At 48.9% G+C, this 18114-nt stretch overlaps 1 pseudogene; it reads right to left on the bottom strand.

Annotated features, from left to right (window-relative positions):
• Positions 1-18114, bottom strand: part of LOC122543662 — a 36248-nt pseudogene that overhangs the window by 6332 nt on the left and 11802 nt on the right.

The raw sequence follows: 18114 nt of genomic DNA, 5'->3' as shown, positions 1-18114 counted from the left end.
ATTTCTGTCTGCACTCATGCCCCAGGAGGGGCTTCACGCAAGACCGACGAGCAAGCACCTCGACTTCCAATTAGCACTTCGGCACTCAGAAGCCTCACTCAACAGATTTCCAGCCGCGAGCTCGGTCAAGAGCGCGGCGCTGGAAAAGCACAGCAGGTCAGGCAGCGCCCGGGGAGCAGGAGAGTCGACGTTTCGGGCATAAGCCCTTCATCGGGAAAAAGGGGCGCATTGCTGATGGAGGGCTTATGCCCGAAACGTCGACTCTCCTGCGCCTCGGGCGCTGCCTGACCTGCTGTGCTTTTCCAGCGCCGCACTCTGGAGTGTGAGCTCTGCCACCCATTTATGGTTTTGCCTCATTCCTCTCTGGGAGAAACCTTTACCTTGATTTTCCTTTTCGAGACAGGTCTTTCATGATTCTGGCATTAACAGCCAGGGTGAGGCAATGCTTTTGTGCCTTGACAACAACCATGAGCATCACCATTGCTTATGAGTCCAGGACATCTTTGACATTGACCATCTCCTGCCCTGCTCCACCCCACATCCGGGAACATCCCTTTGTTCCTTCCCAAAGAGCACGACGGCGCATGCGCAGCTCGCTGCTCTGCCTATTTTCAAGATGGCGGCCATTAATCCGGGCCTGAAGGAGGCCGGTACCTGCCTCCTCCTCCCGTTTGCAGCAAACGGAGGGCACTGAGTGTTTCAAACGCGGCCCCACCACCGCCCACCGATTGCTGAAGTGAACGTGCCGCCCGACCCGGCCTCTCAGCTCCGTTACTTACGGCTCAAGCGACGCGCCGGCCAAATCGATCATGGCGGTCCGACGCCGACTTCACAGCGGCGGTGCGCATGCCCCGGATCACCATGGGGACCGGGTGATTGATGGCCACTCAGCTCCAATAGGAAGAGGGGGGCCACCCCCCCGTCACCGACGGACACGATAGACCAATAGGAAGAGGAGATGGGTGACTGACGGCCGCTGCGGCCCAATAGACGGCGGGTAAGGCTGGTCCTCCAACCAATTGGAATGAATGAAAGGGCGGGATTGGAGGACTGAGTAGGAACAGCCAAAGGAAACTGGAGCATCTTTATATCAAATTATGTACTTTATTCATAAAAGTACCTTTATACATACACACCCATAGGCTCTTAAGCTATTCGGTTCTGTTACAGTGGCTTATGAAGAAGCAAAAATAAAACTGGAGTTTGACCCCCATCTAGCAAACAAACCAAAGGCATTTCTTAGTTGTACAAGAGAATGGGAATCCCTACAGTGTGTAAACAGGCCCTTCTGCCCAACAAGTCTGCACTGACCCTCCGAAGAGTATCTGCCCAGACCCATTCCCCTACCCTATTACCCTACATTTCCCCTGACTAATGCACCCTGGCCCACACACCCCTGAACACCGAGGGCGATTTAGCACGGCCAATTCACCCAACCCGCACATCTTTGGACTGTGGGAGGAAACCGGAGCACCCGGAGGAAAGCCACGCAGACACGGGGAGAATGTGCAAACTCCACACATAGACAGTAGCCCGAGGCTGGAATCGAACTTGGCGCCTGTGAGGCAGCAGTGTTAACCACCGAGCCACCGTGCAGCCCCCCACCCCATTGACCAAGATATGAGGCATTGGGAGGGTCAGGTAACTGAACGGACACCCCTTCTAACTCCAGCAGAAAGACCTTAGGCGGTGGGTCTTTCCCCACTGTTCCTTGGCAGCATGGATAAGGATGAATAGCCAAGGACTTTTTTCCAGGGTAGGGACATCGAAGAATGTAGTGCTGGAAAAGGCATCCGAGGAGCAGGAGAGTCGACGTTTCGAGCATAAGCTCTTCATCAGGAATCAGGGTAGGGGAGTCCAAAAGTAGAGGGCGTGGGCTTGAGGTAAGAGGGGAAAGATATCAAAGGTGCCCGAGGGGCATCTTTCTTACGCAGGGGATGGTGCGTGGGTGGAACGAGATGCCAGAGCAAGTGGTGGAAACTGGTACAAATACAATTAAAAGGCACCTGAATAGGAAGGGTTCAGAGGGATATGGGCAAATGAGACAAGATTAATTTGGGATATCTGGTCAGCATGGAAGAGTTGGACCTCCCCTCTCGCCACCCCCAAGTCTGCTGCAGACCAACTTTGTGGTGTAAAGCCACACAGGCAGTGTCTGTCATCCTGTGTCAAGCCAGCAGATATCTCCTGCACAGCCATGATCATGACCCACAAGGAGGTAGCCTCTCTCTTCATGACTGACCATACCTGGGATCCCCTTGATCCCAAGATGCCCATTCCCTCCTCTGATTCAGACCCTTTCCTACTGTCAGAACCCTCACAGATTTTTCATTAGTTTTACTTTTATTCTTTTAAGCCATTTGGGTTTGGGGCTGCAAACATGGAATGGCGGCAGAAAATTGGGACAGACTTGTGGTGAAAGTAAAAGCCTTTGTTTGGTTGGTGAAGCTCAGGCCTCATCGTTGAATTAAAAAGGTTTCGCCTGACACAGCGACCCCGGGATCGCAGAAGTGGGGCGCTGACACGATCGCTATGTAGGAATTGGTTCTGGTGAGACTGCAAGAGGCCCTATATTCAAAGTGGATGTTGAGTGGTAATTGAGGTTCTTGGGAAAAGATCAGGCTGTCAGGGCGGAATCAGAGTTGGATGTGTTTTTTTCAAACTGTTGGTTTTCAGAGGGGCTGCTACTGGCACGGTGTGAACTTTTGAAAGCTGCCTGCTTCATCTCTCTCTCACCAGCTTCCGGAAGCTTGGAGACTGGAAAGCTGGAGGTGGAAGTCGAATACCTACAGTGTGGCTGCAGGCCGTTCAGCCCATTGAGCCCACACCAACCTTCCGAACAGCATCCCACTCAGACTCAGCCCCTACAACCCTGCTTTCTCCGTGGCTAATCCACCTAGCCCGCACACTCGGGGCAATTTAGCACGGCCAATCCACATTAAAATGCACACCTTTGGACAGTGGGAGGAAACCGGAGGAAAGCCGCACAGAGATTGTGCAAACAGTTGCCTGAGGGAGGAATCAAACCTAGGTCCCTGGTGCTGTGAGGCAGCAATGCTAACCACTGAGTCGCTGTGCCAACCGGATTATTACAGATACGTGAGTGAACTGAAAAGATGACACTGATCAATGCTTCCAGGAAGGAGGGAGGCAATGGCCTCGTGCTGTTGTCAGTGGACCAGACACCCAGATAATGTCCTGAGGACCCAGGTTCAAATCCTGCCACAGCAGATGGTGGAATGTGAATTCAATTCAAAATCTGAGACTGAGAGTCTAATGAATCCATGGTCAGGGAAAAACCCATCTGGTTCACTAATGCCCTTTCGGGAAGGAAACTGTCACCCTTACCTGTTTCGCCTGACATGTGGCTCCAGACCCACAGCGATGTGGTTGACTCTGAACTGCCCTTGGGACAATTAAGGACGGACGATAAATCTTCACTTCCGCTGAAGAGTATGTTTCTGGAAAAGTACAGCTGGTCAGGTAGCATCCGAGGAATAGAAGAGTAGACATTTCGAGCGTAAGCTCTTCATCAGGAATGTGGCCCAAGGAGGGGGCTGCAAGCTAAATGGGAGGGGGGGTGGGGAGGTAGCTGAGAATGCAGTAGGTCAATGAAGTTGGGGGTGAAGGTGACAGCAGGGATGCTGCCTGACCGACTGCGTTTTTCCAGCGCCACACTCTTCGAATCTGATCTCCAGCGTCTGCACTCCTCGCTCTCTCCTAGTAAATGTCCACCTATCCAGCGACACCCTCATCCCTTGAGCAAAACGACACGCTGTGAAAGTAATGTTAAATAACTCCATTTTCGAGACGTTTACAGAGGGCCTCAGAAGCGTGAACTTGCTGGGAAATTCGTTGGCAGTTGGGACCCCTGAGGGATCGCCAGGGCATCTTTAGGGCAACTTTGCTGCAAGTGATGATGTTCCTTTCAGAAGGTCTGCGCTCTTGACAAACAGCACGCATCACTTGCGATGTCACAACCAAATGACAGCAGCTAGGGCCTGCAAGTAATACAGATGAAAGCAGCGCGGTGACACAGAGGTCCGCACTGCTGCCTCGCAGCACCAGGGACCTGGGTTCGATTCCACCCTGGGGGCGACTGTGTGGAGTCTGCACGTTCTTCCCCCTCGACGTGTCTGCGTGGGCTACCTGCAGGTGCTCTGGTTTCCTCCCACTGTCTCAAGGTGGGCAGTTTTTAGATGGTTTGGCTAAATGTTGCACTGCAGCGTTCAGGGATGTGCTGGTTAGCTATGGCTTTTTAAAACAAAACCCACGTGGAGTTACAGGGATGGAGTCGAGAGTGTGGTGCTGGAAAAGCGCGGCCGGTCAGGCAGCATCCGAGGAGCAGGAGAATCGACGTTTCGGGCATAAGCCCTTGATCAGGAATGAATTACAGGGATGGTGTGGATCTTGGTGGGATGCTCTTTCGAGGCTTAGTGTAGCTTCGAGGGGCCAAATAGCCTCTTTCTCCACTGTAAGGATTCCATAAGTAATCGAGCCAGTTTTGTAATTTTCTTTTAATTATTGTGGGTTGTTTCTTTGTCTGTCCTTTGTGTGAATGAGGAGCTGACAACGGTGTAGCCAAGTTAAAGTGTAGACATTAATTGTAATACTTTATATAATTTTCTTCTCTAAAGTTATTGTTTTTAATAAATTGATCATCTATTTTGCTTAAGACACAAAACTGATGTCTGGAATTACCAAAGTCTGGGATTGGTAATTTTAAAGATCTGGTCGGAAAGTAATGGCATAATTATGGAGAGGAGGTGCTGGTGTTGCACTGGGTTGGACAAAGTTAAAAATCGCACAACACCAGGTTATCGCCGAACAGGTTTATTTGGAAGCACATAGCTTTCGGAGCGCTGCTCTGAAACCTGACGAAGGAGCAGCGCTCCAAAAGCTAGTGCTTCCAAATAAACCTGTTGGTCTATAACCATGGTATTGTGTGATTTTTAAACTATTGAGGGTCTTCGAAGGATTTCAATTTTAGCGTGTTGCAAATGCAGAAGTACAGAAGCAGGTACGGTTGGACTGTCTGTCTCCGTAGAGTAACACTACCCTCACCTACATCGCTCTAATGTAGGTAACTCTGCCCAGACCCAAAGATCTGGAAGTATCTCTGACTCTCTCAATCCTCCTCTTTTTTTTTTTTAATAGACTTCTTTAAAGAAAACTCTATGAAGCACTTTGTAATTATTGGACTGTGTGAAAGGTTCTCGACAAATGCTTGCAAAAAAGTAAAAGCCATCTGGATAGGGGCACGAATAGGAAGGGTTTAGAGGCACAAGTGCTGGCAAATGAGACTAGATTGATTCGGAATATCTAATCTCCCCCACTTCCTCTGGCAGTTCAGTCTATAATCGCACTACCCTCTGTGTGAAAAGGATTCCCCGTTTGGTTCCATGTTAAATCTCTCCCCTCTCAACTTAAACCTCAGCCCTCTAGTTTTGGACTCCCCTATCCCGGGGGGAAAAGTCCTTGGCCGTCCACCCTATCCATGTCCCTCGTGACCTTATAAACTTGTGTAAAGTCAGCCTCCGACACTCCAACCTCAGAGCCTCTCTCTCTCTCTTTACAGGTCAAACCCTCCAACCCCTGGCAATATCCTTGTGAAGACGACAAAAGCTGGAAGTTGCAGCTGGTCAGACGGTATCCGTGGAGAGAGAACAAGCTAACGTTTCAAGTCTAGGTTAGTCCTCCAGCCAGAGTGAAGGAGGTGCTCCTACTTGTTATGAAGGTGTAGAAATGTACTGTACCTTTTGAGAGCAAAGGACTTAGCAAGCACACAGAGTGCTGGAGAATTTACAATGTAACATTTAGTCCAGCAGCTAGCATTGGCTGAGTCGCAAGGAGACAAAAACAAATTCAAAGTCGGCCAATCAGTTTAAAGTGTACCCCTCCAACCCTCCAATCATCCTCTGAGAAGCTCCAATTTAATATTGATCGTTGTAACTTATGCTAATCTTATATAGGTTTTATAAACACTGGTGTTGTCCTTTTTTTTAATATTTTAATTAATAATTGGGTATTAATTGTGGCATTAGAACAGAAACTAGTGCTGTGGAATGAGAAATGTCAATGGCAATTTTGTAATCGCCAACAATGTTACTTCTGTTTTCTATCACATAAATAAAACTGATTTTGTAAAATAAAATTAATAAAGCACTTTCTATTCTAAAAAGAGTACCAACCCTCCAATCGAGTTTGAATTTAGTGATATGGACAATATTAGAAACCAATGAAACAATCTGATGCTTTGGGATATAAGACCGGGAAAAACTGAACAGTTTAGGGAGGAACTGCCAAGCCACTAAGCATGTACAGACTGCCCAAAGTACAGCTCTCTTAAAGGTACCTTTATCTATCAACGAACTGTGAAAGAGAAATCCCTAAGGAGAAGATAATCTACAGAGGAAGGTACAAAGGGAAGATTCAACAGCTGCCTGGTTTTAAAATTTGAATTTTTGGTAAATCTTACTCGGGGTTTTACTGTACTAGTATTCCAGAAGGGAAAGTAAAAGTTAAGTTAGAGGAAGTTGTAAATAGTTGTTAGTTAATTATTCTCCACTTTACTTTAAGAAATAAAATTGTTATTTTTACTTTAAATAGTTCTTGGCCTCTCGAATTTTCACAGACTTCTGCAGGGGATAAATCTTTTCTGTGTTGGTGGTTTAAATCAAGCAGGGGGGTTTACCCAGTGTTGCAACATACTCTTGTTGCTATCGCTTATGGTGTTTTTTTTTTGGAATGACAAGGATTGTGAGTGAATGAATGAATTAGCTTTATTGATTATGTCCTGAATATTGAGAAATATGTGACATTCAAGAATGATAGGTAAAAGGTGGAGTGAAGAGCACTCAAGGATGGCATTTGTGCAAATAAAGAGTCATAGAGATGTACAGCACAGAAACAGACCCTTCAATCCAAGATCTTGTTCCAGGAGATCAGGATGAATATTGAGAAATATGTGACATTCAAGAATGATAGGTAAAAGGTGGAGTGAAGAGCACTCAAGGATGGCATTTGTGCAAATAAAGAGTCAATGAGATGTACAGCACAGAAACAGACCCTTCAATCCAAGATCTTGTGACAGGAGATCAGGATGGAGATGAGGAATGTGAAGATGGAGATGAGGAATGGGAGGATGGAGATGAGGAATGTGAAGATGGAGATGAGGAATGGGAGGATGGAGATGAGGAATGGAAGGATGGAGATGAGGAATGTGAAGATGGAGATGAGGAATGGAAGGATGGAGATGAGGAATGTGAAGATGGAGATGAGGAATGTGAAGATGGAGATGAGGAATGGGGGTGGGGGAAATTGCTCTTCAGAAGGTCAGTGTGGACTGACTGACACACTGTAGGGATTCTATGATTTAAGACAGTCATGAGGTGGAGATGTTGGACAAGGTCATAAGTCACACAACACCAGGTCATAGTCCAATAGGTTTATTTGAAACAATACGTTTTTGGAGCGCACTCCACTTGGTGAAGGGGGCAGCGCTCAGAGAGCTTGAGATTTCAAATAAACCTGCTGCACTATAACTTGGTGTCGTGTGACTTCTGACCATGATTTAAGGTGACCCTGGCCAACGGTGACCACAATAAGGTCGAATTCTACATGCTGTTCAAGAGGAGGATATTGGATCTGAAACTGGGGCTTTGAAACTAAATAAAAGCAGCAACGTGGGCAGAGCAGCTGAACGAGGTGAAGTGAACAGGCATTCTAGGGGTAGATCAATGAAGAGCCAGTCACACATCTGAGGGGATATTTCAGGTAAGTATGTACCTGTACTTATGGTGGCTCAGTGGTTAGCACTGCTGCCTCACAACGCCAGGGAACCAGGTTCAATTCCACCCTCAGGAGACTGTCTGTGTAGAGATTGCATGCTCCCTTTCCCCCCGGGGTCTGCATGGGCTTCCTCTGGGTGTGCCAGTTTCCTCCCACAGTCCAAAAATGTGAAGGTTAGGGTGGATTGGGAGAAAGTGAGGACTGCAGATGCTGGAGACTGGGGTTGAAAAACGTGGTGCTGGAAAAACACAGCAGGCCAGGCAGCATCCGAGGAGCAGGAGAATCAACGTTTCGGGCACATGCCCTCCTTCAGGAACAGCAGGAGAATCGACGTTTATTAAATTGCCCAGCATCCGAGAATGAGCAGGCTAGGTGGATTAGCCACGGGATGTGCAGGCTTATAGGGTGGGAAAATGACTGGGTGGGACGCGCTTTGGAGGGTCAGTGTAGACCCGACGGGCTGAACGGCCTGTTTCCACAGTTACCCGACAGAAAAATTCAAAAAAGGGACTTCAGCAAAAGATAAACTAACTTGTTTTCAAGACTTTAAAAACATTCACATTGTCCTTGTAATTTATTTGATTTTATCCAGAATATTCGCCTCTATAAACCGAGGTGGAGTTTGCTAACGTCAGCAGGCAGAGGCCCTGTCAGAATGGTTCAGTCCTGCGTGTGATTTCGTCTCAGGTTAACCGGAAAATCCAATCGCTGCAGTCACTTGTGAACTTGCTGGTGCCTCACCAGGCTGGAGGACTGAGTGAATCTCTTCCCACACAACGCGCAGCTGAACGGCCTCTCCCCGTTGTGAGTCCGACTGTGCCTCAGCAGGGTGGAAGAGGTCGTGAAGCTCTTCCCACACTTGGAGCAGGAGAACGGCCGCTCGCCGGTGTGAACCCGGCGGTGGGTCAGCAGGTTGGACGACTGGGTGAAGCCCTTGCCGCACTGCGAGCAGGCGAACGGCCTCTCCCCGGTGTGGACCCGCCGGTGGGTCAGCAGGTCGGTGGACTGGGTGAAGCCCCGGCCGCACTCGGGGCAGGCGAACGGCCGCTCGCCGGTGTGGACCCGCCGGTGCACGGTGAGCTGAGATGCTTGCCTGAACCCAGAGCCACACCGGGAGCACCGGAACGGTCTCTCGTCGGTGTGGACCCGCTGGTGGGACATCAGCTCCCCGGAGCTTTTGTAGGCCCGCCCGCAGTCTGGGCACCTGAAGGGTCGCTCGTCGGTGTGGACCCGCTGGTGGGACGTCAGCTCCCCGGAGCTTTTGTAGGCCCGCCCGCAGTCTGGGCACCTGAAGGGTCGCTCGTCGGTGTGGACCCGCCGGTGGGTCAGCAGGTTGGAAGACCGGGTGAATCCCTTCCCGCACTCGGAACAGGTGAACGGCCTCTCCCCGGAGTGGCTGCGCTGGTGAATCTCCAAGTCCGAGGGCGACCTGTACCCCTTCCCGCAGTCCCCACATTTCCACGGTTTCTCCTCCGCCTGACCGCGTCGGCGCGGCAACGCCGCGGACGGTTGGTCGGAACCACGTCCACGCACGCAACGCGCGTACAGCTCCTCCCCGCTGACGGCAGTGCTTTTTCCTTCCACGGTCGAAATCCTCTCCTCCATCGGGCCCCTTGCGCGAAATTGAGTCGAAACAGGGAAGAGGGGGAGTGAGAGGCAACCCAGGGAAACGCGGAAGGCAGGTCGCGAAACCGAACCGAGCAAGGTTGGCCATTCGTGTGGAGCGGGCGCTGACTTGTGACTCCTTACTTAACGGGAACGCCCCTCGCCTCAGGAACCACAACAGCTGGGGTTTTATAACATGGAGTCACCCAGCACAGAAACAGACCCTTCGGCCCAACTTGTGCGCGCCGACCGGAGATCCCAAATTAATCTCGTCCAGCATTTGGCCCCCAATCGCTCTGAACCCTTCCTATTCGTGCACCCATCCAGATGCTGCTTTTAACATGTTGTCATTATACCGGCCTCCACCATTTCCCCAGGCACCTCATTACACACACCACCCTCTGTGTGAAAAAAATTGCCTCTCAAGTCCCTTTTAAATCTTTCCCCTCTCACCTCAAACCTACGCCCTCTATTCTGGACTCCCAACTACCAGAGGAAAAGACCTCGTCTATTCACCCTATCCATGCCCCTCATGATTTTATAAACCTTGATAAGCCTCCAACTCTCCAGGGAAAACAGCCCCCGCCTATTCAGCCCCTCCCTCCGGCTCAAAGCCTCCATCCCCGGCAATATCCATTAAGATCTTTTCTGAACCCTTTAAGGTTGCAGAACATCCTTCCTGTAGCAGGGAGACTGGAATTGAACGCAGTATTCCAAAAGTGGCCCAACCAATGTCCTGCACAGCTGCAACATGACCTCCCAACTTCTATACTTCAATGCACTGACGAATAAAGGGAAGCATACCAAATGCCTTCTTCACCACCTGCACCTTCCCACCTTCAGGGTCTCTTTGTTTGGCAACACTCCCCAGGACCGTACCATTAAGTGTGCAAGTCCTGCCCTGCATTGCCTTTCCAAGATGCAACACCTCACATTGACAGCTGCTGGACCCGACAGGGTTACAATATTCTTGGAGTTAACCCCATCTGCTTTCTCTTCCATCTCCACCCCTGCTTTTAATTGATACAACAGCCCTTAAAACGCTCCAGAGTTCAGGGAGAGGTGGGCACCGCAGGGAGTGGAGTGCATCATTTCTCCCTCCAACTCTATTTTTCCTATCTTCCTGGTGGTGGAATTTGAATAAAGATTGGTGCACTTTGTGTCTTTCACTGTGTCTCACACCTGCACACACACACACCATGGGTGCTGGGGAAAAAAATAAGCACTACCGCACTTAGGTGGTAGTGTGGGGGTTAAGAAAAAAAAAAGCAGGAGATTCAGAACCTGGCTGTCTCTGGAGAAGGAGCATGTGGTGTTCACCAACACCCTTGAGCTGCTCAGGGAGAGGTAGGCGCTGCAGAGAAAAAAAAAATAAAACGCTCCAGATTGTAGATGTATGGTCAAAAGTACTCACCCCTGAAACAACCAGAATAAACAGGAAGAGGAATTGCAGAAAAAGCTCAGCAGGTCTGGCAGCATCTGTGGAGAGAGAGAGAGAGAGATCGGAGTTAATGTTTCTGACCCAGCTGAATAGATGACCAAAGTGCAGGATAGCATCACACACGCACGAACGCAGAGCATATGAGTCTCCACAAATTAACAAACGCTACACTTTATGAAGGATGCGACGGTACTTCTGGGGGAAAGTGTTGTCAGATTTGCCAGAATGGTTGGAGGAAGGAAACATTTGAATTCCAAGGTTAGGTTCGTTTTGGTGGGGGGAGGAATTCAAGAGAGATTTTGTTTTAGGTGCACGTCGAATCGCAAAATCCCTAATAGTGTGGAAGCAGATCATGTAAAGAAAAGCCTGGGAACTATCGACCATTGAGCTTAACATCTGTAGTGGGTAGATTACTTGAAAAGATTCTGAGAGAAGGTATACATGCACTTAGATTAGATTACTGACAGTGTGGAAACAGGCCCTTCGGCCCAACAAGTCCACACCGAACCACCGAAGCGCAACCCACCCATTCCCCTACATTTACCCCTTTACCTAACACTACAGGCCAATTCACCTGACCTGCACATCTTTGGACTGTGGGAGGAAACCGGAGCACCCGGAGGAAACCCACGCAGACACGGGGAGAACGTGCAAACTCCACACAGTCAGTCGCCTGAGTCGGGAATTGAACTCGGGTCTCTGGCGCTGTGAGGCAGCAGTGCTAACCACTGTGCCACCGTGCCGCCCTTGGAAACACAGGGTTTGATTAGGAGCAATCTTTGTGCTTGGAAGATCATTTCTCACAAAATTTGTCTTTTGATGAGGTGACCAGGAAGGTTAATCAAAGCAGGGCGGTAGACATAGTCTATATGGATTTCAGTAAGGTCTTTGGTAAGGTTCCACATGGTAGGCTGCTCTGGAAGGTTCGATCACATGGAAACCTGAGGAAGCTGGAAAGTTGAATACACAATTGACTTGATGGCAGGACGCAGAGGGTAATAGTGGAAGGATGCTTGTCAGACTGGAGGCCTGTGACCAGTGGAGCGTCTCAGGGGTCAGTGCTGGGTCCATTACTGTTTGTTATCTATATCAATGATTTAGACGAGAATGGGCAAGGCATGATTACGTCAGTTGGGTGATGACGCTAAAATAGGTGGTATCGTGGACAGTGTGAGGAAGGTTGTCGGAAATTGCAGAGGACCTTGATCAGCTGGGGAAGTGGGCCGAGAAATGGCAAACAGAATTTCATATGGATCAGTGTGAGGTTCTGCAGTTTGGAAAGTCAAATCAAGTTAGGAGTTTCATGGTGAATGGTAGGGCCTTAAGGAGTGTAGTGGAACAGAGGGACCTTGGAGTTCAGGTGCACGGTTCTCTGAAAGTGGAGTCACGGTTAGACAGGGCAGTGAAAAAGGCTTTTGGCACACTGGCCTTCATCAGTCAGGGCACTGAGTATTGAAGTGGGGAATTTATGTTGCAGTTATACAGGACATTGGTGAGGCCACACTTGGAGTAATGTGTTCAGTTTTGGAAACCTTACTACAGGAAGGATGTCACTAAACTGGAAAGAGGGCAGTAGAATATGGCACAGATGTTGCCTGAACTTAATGGTCTGGGATAGAGGAAGAGGTTGGACAAGACAGGACATTTTCTTAAGAGCGTAGGAGACTGAGGGGAGGACCTTATAGAGGTGTATAAGATCAATAAGACCTTATAGAGGTGTATAAGACCTTATAGAAGTGTATAAGGTGCATACACTTTATAGAGGTGTATAAGACTGAGGGGAGGGCCTTATAAAGGTGTATAGGGTGAATGCACTCGGTCTTTTTCCCAGGGATGATGAATCGAGGACTAGAGGGCATCAGTTTAAGATTAGAAGGGAAAGAATAAAAGGGAACCCCTGAGGGGCAACTTTTTTTTTACACAGAGGGTGGTACGCGTATGGAATGAGCTGTCAGTGGAAGTGGTTGAGGCGGATACATGAACAACATTTAAAAGGCATTTGGACAATAGCAAAGGTGAATAGCAAAGGTTTAGAAGGATATGAGCCAAGTGCAGGGGAACGGGGTTAGCGTGGACAGACATTTCGGTCAGCATGGACCAGTTTGGGTTGAAGGGCCTGGTCTCCGTGCTGTAGGACTTTGTGACTCCATTTCAGGCCATCAAGTCAACACCCGACCCTCCTACTCTGTAACCCAAGCGAGTCCACCCCAGCCTGATGTAGAGGCGGTGGGTGTTGGACTGGGGTGGACAAAGTCAGAAGTCACTCAACACCGGGTTACGGGCTTATTTGAAATCACAAGCTTTCGTAGCGCTTGCCCCTTCATCAGGTGAAGTGGAGGGAAACGCACAGGCACAGAACTGCTATGCCGAGAGATAATGGCAAGATAATTCCAGGTAACGCAGAGTGTCAAAGGATGAGGACCAATTGTGGGGGTGGAGTGGCAACAGGCTGAACAATTTAGCACGGCCAGTCCACCCTAACCTGCACGTCCCTGGGCACTATGGGTAATTTAGCACGGCCAATCCACCCTAACCTGCATATCCCTGGGCTCTATGGGTAATTTAGCATGGCCAATCCACCCTAACCAGCACATCCCTGGGCACTATGGGTAATTTAGCACGGCCAATCCACCCTAACCTGCACATCCCTGGGCACTATGGGTAATTTAGCATGGTCAATTCACCCAAACCTGCACATCCCTGGGCACTATGGGTAATTTAGCATGGCCAGTCCACCCTAACCTGCACATCCCTGAGTACTATGGGTAATTTAGCATAAGCAATCCACACAAACCTACACATCTCTGAACACTATGGGTAACATAGCATGGCCAATTCACACTAACCTGCACATCCCTGGGCACTATGGGTAATTTAGCATGGCCAGTCCACCCTAACCAGCACATCCCTGGGCACTATGGGTAATTTAGCACGGCCAATCCACCCTAACCTGCACATCCCTGGGCACTATGGGTAATTTAGCATGGTCAATTCACCCTAACCTGCACATCCCTGGGCACTATGGGTAATTTACCATGGTCAATTCACCCTAACTTACACATCTCTGGGCACTATGCGTAATTTAGCATGGCCAATCCACCCTAACCTGCACATCCCTGAGCACTATGGGTAATTTAGCATGGCCAATCCACCCTATCCTGCACATCCCTGGGCACTATGGGTAATTTAGCATGGCCAATCCTACTAACCTTTGGACTGTAGGAGGAAACCAAAGCACCCAGAGGGAACCCACGCCGACACAGGGGGCAAAAATGTAACTCCACACAGACAGTCGCCCGAGGGTGGAATCGAACCCAGGACCCGAGCATGGTGAGTTAGCAGTGCTAACCGATTGAGCCGCCGTATCACCACAAGCTTTTCCTGCAGCAGATCAAGTCGAGTCGTTCCCATTAGCTGATTGTGAGACAACTAAAGGAGAACAGTTTAGGATTTTTGTCGGAGCATGGGGTGTCAAGAGAGCTGTTTAACTAACCTGGTGCTCAGCACTCACACTTCAAAGATCAGAGTCCTGACGAATCAATTCATTCTCGTGGATTTTTGACGTGATGTTTGATCAGAGTTCCTTCTTGGCGAATGACATCCTGTAAGAGGAATTTTACAAAATCCTTCAAAGTCTTCCCAGGGTAGAAAGTCAGGGCAGCCAACATCTTTCTGGGTTTCCTTGTGTGTAAACATTCCCCTTCTAGCCCTCCCCTTCCAAAATCCGTCACTGTCTGTCCAGAGTCGAGTTTCACAATTTGCAGTTCCCGACCACAAAACGTTAACTCGGAATTTCTCTCCACCCATGCTGCCAGACTTGTTGAGTTTTTCCAAGCAATTTTTGTTTTCGTTTCCGATTTAGGGCCCTCGTCATTCACCTCATCTCGTGCCCCTCGTGGTTTTAGAAGTCTTACAGCATGGAAACGCGGCCTTCAGTCTGACCAGTCCGTACCAAACATAATCCCAAACTAAACTAGTCCCATCTGCCTGCTCCTGGCCCTCCAAACCTTTCCTATTCATGTATTATCCAAATGACTTTTAAACGTTGGAAGTGTACCACATCTACCACTTCCTCAGGAAGTTCATTCCACAAACGAACCACCCTCTCTGTCTAAAATTTGCCCCTCGTGTCTTTTTTAAAACCTCTCTCCTCTCACCTTGAAACTGTGCCCCCCCCTAGTTTTGAAGTGCCCATCCCAGGGAAAAGACAACTAACAATAACTTTATTTATATCCCACATTATTTTATAAACCTCTGTAAGGTCCTCTCAGCCTCCTGTGCGCCAGTTAAAAAAAAAAGTCCCGGTCTTTCTTTATAACGCAAACCTTCCAGGCATTTGAGTGTATTTAAGGTAGAGATAGTCAGGGGATCAAAGGTTATGGGGAGAAGGCAGGAGAATGAGGTTGAGAAACACAAAAGTCATGATCGAATGGTGGAGCAAGCTTCTTCGGCCTAAATCTGCTCCTATGTCTTACTGTATTCTCTTTTGTTTCAGTGTATTTAATAGTAGTGCAGACAAAGGTCAATAATCATCGAGTCAGAGAGATACACAGGACAGAAACAGACCCTTCGGTCCAACTCATCCATGCCGACCAGATATCCTAAGTTAATCTAGTTCCATTTGCCAGCATGTGGCCCATATCCCTCTAAACCCTTCCTATTCAGGTAGCCATCCAGATACCTTTTAAATGTTGCAATTGTACCCGCCTCCACCACTTCCTTTGACAGCTCATTCCATACACGCACCACCCTCTGTGTGTGAAAACGTTGACCCTTAGCTCCCGTTTAAATCTTTCCCTCTCACCGTAAACCTGTGCCCTCTAGTTTTGGACTCCCACCTTCCCGGGGGAAATACTGTTTTTTTTTAAACTGTACCCATGCCCGTGATTTTATAAACCTCTACAAGGTCGCCCCTCAGCCTCTGACGCTCCCGGGAAAACAGCCCCAGCCTACTCAGCCTCTCCCTGTAGCTCGAACCCTCCAATCCTGGCAACATCCTTGCAAATCTTTTCTGAACCCTTTCAAGTTTCACAACGTCCTTCTCATAGAAGGGAGACCAGAACTGCACACGCTGTTCCAAAAGTAGTTTGACCAATGCCCTGTACAGCTGCAACGCGACCTCCCAACTCCTATACTAATACGAGGCAAGTGGACCAAACGCCTTCTTCACTATCCTATTTGCCTGTGACTCCACTTTTGAGGCTTTCTGTCATGCATGGTTATGTGATTCCCTGCCTCATCAATCACACATTGGGAGTCAAAGACTGAAGCAGCTTGATGGACAAGCTGAGCCTATTCAGGACAATGGGCAGCAGAGTTGCTGCCATTCATCCCAGCCACCGCCCCCAACAAACATGGCGGCCACGCTGCCTCAACGCCCCCAACAAACATGGCGGCCGCGCTGCCTCGACGCCCCCAACAAACATGGCGGCCGCGCTGCCGCAACGCCCCCAGCAAACATGGCGGCCGACCCACCCAGCGAATGGAGATGGGACCTTCGAAAAATCCTTTTTCGGGGGTGTCCGCTGGTGTTTGACACGCCTCCCCCACCGCACTCTGGGCCCGTCGCTCCCACCCTCGGCCACACCTAATTCTCAACGAACCGTGGAGCCCAGAAAAGGCAGCCCCCACACACACCCCCGTCGCCATTCCGCTGTCCGCGCATGCCCCGTACGCTCAGCCTCCGCGCCTGCGCACCGCTCTCCCGTGTGCTGGCCAGGGGACATTCCCCGCCGCGGGGGATGCTGGGTTCTACCCTAAACCTGAAGGCCCACATTTCTATGTCCTTCCCCAAGAGTAAGGTGCCTGAAGGGACAAATAAGAAAAGGGAGAGGATAAATCACGCTGAAACCCGGGGTGGGAGGGGAGACGAATGCAATTTGTGAATGGAATCTGTGGGATATAGATGAATTGATGTTATTTCTGCAACTATAAATTCTGATACAGAACAAGAATGAGGAAATATATATATTCAGCTAAAAAAATGATATGTTAGCATGAGACATGATTATAGAACAATGGTAGATGTATGGGCAAACAGGAAAAACATCTGTTTCCCACTTGTACAGAGACACAGGAACAAACCCCAATTAAAAGGGCTTAGTGATAAGATGCTGTGAGGGGCAGCGCAGATGGAGGGAGTAGATAATGGTAAGCAAAGGATGGGATGACGTCAAACAACCTTATGGGGGGCCAGAGATAGGCATTTGTCAAGGACAAGGCCGGATAAACAGAAGTTGTGGGCTCAGTCTTAAGGAAATGAATGACGTAAGCGGAGGATGGGGGCAAACAACGGAATAAGAAAAAATATGGGGATTCAAACTGTATAAATTTTGAGAGTTTGTTGGATTTGATGTGTATTTGTCATTGTCTTACCTGGCATTAGACATTGCACCCACTTGCAAGTGTACAAATAAACGACACTGTTTTAGAGTTTTGGTCCTGGACTGAAATTATTGACGTGAGTGAGCTTTTGTTTCTCACAACCGGGGGCTCGTCCGGGATTTTCTTCCATCGCCGGGGGAGTGGCTGGACTTGGATACTGGGAAGACGCGTCCCGTTCCCCATTGAGGAGCGGTCTCGTGTCCCGGTTTGGTCTGCTCCCTTGGGTGACTGGTGTGAATCCTACAAGAGAGACATCTGAATCAGACAGTGATAGGAGGTTGATAGACAATACGGAAAGATGGGGCCAGGCAACTCTGTGCACAGACCAGGGTAAGAAAATTGACTTTTGAGTATTGCCTTGGTGGCCAGGATTGAGTTTTAGTAGTTAATAAGGGACTAACGAAGGATCTCAATATGGATTGTGCTGTGGGTAAGGAAAAAGCCTCTGGGAAAACAAAGTAAGGAAAAGGCAATGGAAATGGAGGCGGGGTCCCTTACAACATTCCTCCGGAAAGTCCTTTGGGCAGGATGTTGTGGAATTGGCAAAGTAATACTTGTACAAGGGAGAAAGATGATTAAATATTGTTGCTTTGTATGGACTAAGGAATCCATTCTTCATCCCGCTGTCTTCTGGCCAAAGTACAGATCAGACGAAGACTGGGTTTGTGAATATCTGAATTTATATGTCAATGTGCGAGAGAGAGAGAGAATGAAAAGAGCTGTATAGCTGGTAGGAAGTTTAACCTTTTGTGATTTGGTTTGAGTGAACATTTGTTTGTTGGTGATTGAATGTTTGTGTTTTATTCCCTGGAGCTTCTGTTCCAGGACTGTTTTGAATCTGATTTTTATTATGGAAACTTAACATGATTTCTTTTAAGGTTAGGGATTCTATC

This window comes from Chiloscyllium plagiosum, chromosome 44, assembly GCF_004010195.1.
Source record: "Chiloscyllium plagiosum isolate BGI_BamShark_2017 chromosome 44, ASM401019v2, whole genome shotgun sequence".
Classification (NCBI taxonomy): Eukaryota; Metazoa; Chordata; class Chondrichthyes; order Orectolobiformes; family Hemiscylliidae; genus Chiloscyllium; species Chiloscyllium plagiosum.
The sequence above is the reverse complement of the archived record's forward strand: the minus strand, read 5'-3'. Positions and strand labels throughout refer to the sequence as shown.